We start from the raw sequence: 4,288 nt of genomic DNA, 5'->3' as shown, positions 1-4,288 counted from the left end.
ATTCGGGCAGTTGTCTGGCCTCTAATCATTCATGAAGCTCAGTATCAATAAGATTTTTTAAATTGTAGAAATTTAAAACTGCCCTCCATGTAGGGTTCCTCTTCTTTAGACATCATACAGAGAGGGCCTTTTGACAGCGAGCAAATTCATGATGAGGTCTTGGGAGTGAGGGCAGAGAGATGACTGTTCAGTAGTATAGTTGGTTTTTAATGAAATCCTTAAGGATGTTTATTGATGCTGTTTGTTTGTTTGTTTTTACTCACCCTCAATTTGAAGGTTATGTTCACACCATGCAAATGGTTTCCATGCTCTTAAAACATCAGTTTTGGTAAAAGCATAAAAACATTCACATTCATGAAAATTTCCTTTAAGAATATAACACACAGATAGTTTTATTAAATTTTGCACATATATTCTTTGTGTTTAGCTTGAGTGTTCAAAAAATGAGAAATACAGAAGCTGGAGTAGAAATTTCAGTGTCGCTGCATTAGAAATTGAGGGCTTAGTGGTGCTGTATAACAGATATGTGAACACATTGGATCTGTTTTTTTCCTTCTTCAGTCCCATTACAGTGGAAGCTTGTGCTTTCTCCTCCTGCCTTCATGAGCTCCTCCACTCCTTTGCCCCACCATTCATAACCAAATAGAAGCACATTAACAGCCTGAAAATGAAGGGCAGGCTTTTTTCTTTTTAAAGCTCATCTGTTAGCAAAATGTCTACTCGTCCGGTCAGAAAATGAGCTCTGACATTTAAGATGGGATAAAAGCAGTTTTTCTTAGTTTCTCCAGTTGTCAAGAAACTCTTCTCTGAAGTGATCAGGTTTGGTTAAAAGACAAGAGAAATACAAAAGGTCATATTTTAGCCCTTCATGGTTGGTTTTCGAGGGGTGCTTTGGTGCAAAAATCACGTGGTCAGTATTAATGTGACAGGGTGTTAGATAGGTGTTTTTCTGCTCCCATCACAAATCTGAAAACGTTCTCTCCTCTCACAGACCGTGGGGATGGCACCCGGAGGCTGTGTCTTTAGTGTGCTCAGCGCCCAGGGTGGGGAAGGTGATTTCCATATTTGAAATCTAGGGACAAACAAAAAAAATAACTTTTTTCCTTGAAGGGTTAATGCCCTAAACAGCTTCAGATTGGTTCACTCGAATCTTAAAATTACTTTTCTAGTCACGCGCACGGAAGGTCTAAGCATTTGTGAAATGTCTTTTTTTCCCCTTCTCCTGATGCTGTTTTCTCTTGGCTGTCTTAATTACACAGGGGTTGAGAAACCAAATTAAAATTAGGCGTGGCTGGTAAACAGCGATCACGTTGCCTGCTCTTAGCTCCGCAGGCTTGTTGGAGTTACTTCTCCTCCCCGTAGTGCTTTCCTCCCCGCTTTTTTTTTTTTTCTTTCCTCCAAAGGAAATATCATAAGCTCTTTTAGAAATACTCACAGGAAGTGAGTATCCATATGCTGGTTACTCGCCGGCAGCTGAACGTTGACAGGTGGAGAAGTGCTGGTGCATCCGCTCAGATTTCTTTGAACCTTTCTGCCAGAGCAGGGGAATATTCAGGGCGTACAGACCGAAGGATTTTTGTGTACTGAGGGAGTTACAAGAGGAAATTGGTCATCGCGCGTCATCTTGGTGGTGGTGATTCAGGAAGCTGTGATGGGGGGTCCGCAAGGCACGTGGCTGCCGCCGGCGCTGAGGTTTCTGCTCACTTCTCAGAGGGCGGGCTGTCTTCTAAAAATTAACGCTCCCTCCACTGCCAGCGATTCTTCCGCAGTGAGTCACTTCCAGAAATGAATAGCCACGGTTTTTTTGGAATGAATGTTGTGAAATCCCTCGTTTATAATGGCAGGTTTTCAGTTGGTGGTTTTATCAGAGAATGTCTCAAGATCAAAACGAAACCTCCTCTTTAAAAGGAAAGAAAGTACTCTCGATACAGAAAGCAAAAGTACTTCCAGTCTCCTCCTGACGCGCTGTCATGGAAGATCTATGTGCCTGTGTGTAGCGACACACGTCCATGTATTAAGACTTGCCTACACTGTAGGAGTCCTTGGAATTACGGATTCGTTGCTAGCAGCTGATTGATCTCCTGTGAAGAAGGTCGCTAACTACAAGAAATGTTATGTGTGGTGAGTAGGTGGTAGATTCTGAAGATTGTTGCTAACCCAGGGCTCATCCTCTTTTGAGTCATGGATTCAGAGGACTGCTAGCAAGCTCCTAAATACTTCTGCTTTGTATAATTTAGTGGATGGGACTGCAGGACTCATAGAAGCCTGTGAAAGGTTTTCAGAACATGGATTAATTGAATATTGAATAATCGTTGACTCTTTTGAATATACTAGTCCCTTTGAGGAAGAAAGGCTATTTTACTGACGGAAGCCATTTGTAAGGCGCTTTTAAAAGTTTAAAAAGCCCAGTTACTGCAGTTACTGCCCATCTGTATTTATTTTAACTATCACTCCATCTTCTTGTGTGAAGGAAATGACTATATGGTTTCAACAAAGAAAAAGTTTTGCCAACTCTTTTTAACTGAAGAAACTTCATCCACGTGTCACTCCTAACTGGGTTTTTGTCTTCCTGACTACTCGCAAGGGGAAACTACCCCATGAAGGTTACTAACCCTTCCGGCAGTATCTGTGATGTGTCTCATTCAGAACCCGGTGGGCTCTCCACAGCTGACTGACAGTCCTTTTATCTAGGGAAAGAGAAGGAGTCCAGTTACTGGAAACAGTGAGTGCAGCTTCAGAAATTGTTGTCTCTCCCGAGTGGAGAAGTTGTTTGACCTCCTGACTCATTTCATAGGAATTGGAGAAAACAACCTAGTGTGGTTTTCACTGTTAGTCCTGGAGGATTCCAAAATCTGTGTGTCTGCAAATGCGATGAGCTGGAGGAAGGCAGTGTTGCCACTTGCTGTTTCTACTTGCCTGCTCTCCTAATGGAATTCAGTCCCTTACATCCAGGCAAGTCCAGCCTGTTCCTGGGGATCCCTTGTGTGGCCGTTCAGTGGTGAGTACTGATGGCAGCAGTTTCTGATTTTTGCGGGTTTTTGCTTCTCGATTTCTAAAGGGCATTTCATCCAAGGACACATTTTAAACAGCATTTTTTTCTTGGCACATTTACACTACAGTTTATATTGACCTGTAAAAAATACACTGGGTGCAGTGATATATAAAAGACAGCATAACCTATAGACAACAATGAAAATGAAGAGTTGGGATTTATTTGCATAGAATAGATTTTTGCAGCTTGTTGACATGGAGGCAGTTTTTACTTTGACATAGTTGTATTAAGTGATTTGGGGGTAATTTATTTAAAACACAGGTATGGAAGGTAATAGTATATTTCAGCAAAAATAATATAATTGCTGTTAAGGCATAAATTTTTGACTAGTAACATATTTATGTACAGAGAAACTTGATTCATGGTGTTTTGGTTTTAAAGCAGCATTATCAAATCAGCTAAAGGTATCAAAAGTGGACAAAGAAAATAGGCTGAACTTGGATAAAAGTAGAAACTGAGGTGTTTGAAGTAATTGATATTTGAAGTGTTAGTTAGATTTTGGCCTCAGTATAATCTCATATATGTTGGATCCACCAGATCACACCCTCAAGGAGCGGTCATTTAGTATATAATTATTAGAGAGTTTCTCATTCTTCTTGGAGATGGATGAGAAAAAAGTTCACTTGGTCATGCTGGCACTGTTAATTCCGTTTACTGCTTTGTGTCTAAATGCCTTAGAGATGGAGTTCTTAGCCTTTCCAGGGTGTATTGGGCCCCTTTGAGATTGTGACGGAAGCCATGAGTCCTCTTAGCACACTCACACGCAAACGTTTGCCCACATTCTCCAGACCATTGCGGCCACAGCAGCGCTCGTCTGTGGGCCCCAAATTAAGGACTCCACCAAGAGTGAGACCTCACTGTGACACCGCCATTCCCAGCAAACACTGAGACTTAAAGTACGCGGCATCTAAGTTGAAAAGAAGTGGTCGCTAGGTGGAGGTGCAAAGTCCGAGGAAAGGAGGAAGAGTAGAGAATATGTGACTGATATTAAATAGACAAAGAGAATCATTAATATCAGAACCTCCGACAGATACTCCAGAATCCCTACATGTTTAACCTTGGATATTTGTCAAGTACGTTGTGAATTCCGGTAGAGACTTGAGGATTCAACGTTCAACAGTTGAGGAGAGTTTTCCTGACACGTAATGAAACCTCTTTGCTTTCCTTTTTGATTTCCATTGTGTGTGTTACCAAGCCAGGTAGGACTGCCAATATCTGAACCCCAGAAGTAGAAAT

The 4,288-nt window shown here is 41.5% G+C and overlaps 1 long non-coding RNA gene across 1 annotated transcript; it reads right to left on the bottom strand.

The window, feature by feature from the left end:
- Positions 1-361: 361 nt before the first annotated feature.
- On the bottom strand, positions 362-1,878 carry LOC138439504 (uncharacterized). The gene is made up of 2 exons (XR_011256747.1): positions 1,436-1,878; positions 362-1,072 (listed from the first exon to the last, which is right to left on the bottom strand). It is a non-coding gene; the product is annotated as an uncharacterized lncRNA (long non-coding RNA).
- Between the last annotated feature and the right edge of the window lie 2,410 nt (positions 1,879-4,288).

This window comes from Ovis canadensis, chromosome 4 (genome assembly GCF_042477335.2).
Source record: "Ovis canadensis isolate MfBH-ARS-UI-01 breed Bighorn chromosome 4, ARS-UI_OviCan_v2, whole genome shotgun sequence".
NCBI classification, from domain to species: Eukaryota; Metazoa; Chordata; class Mammalia; order Artiodactyla; family Bovidae; genus Ovis; species Ovis canadensis.
This window is presented reverse-complemented; position numbering and strand designations above follow the sequence as displayed.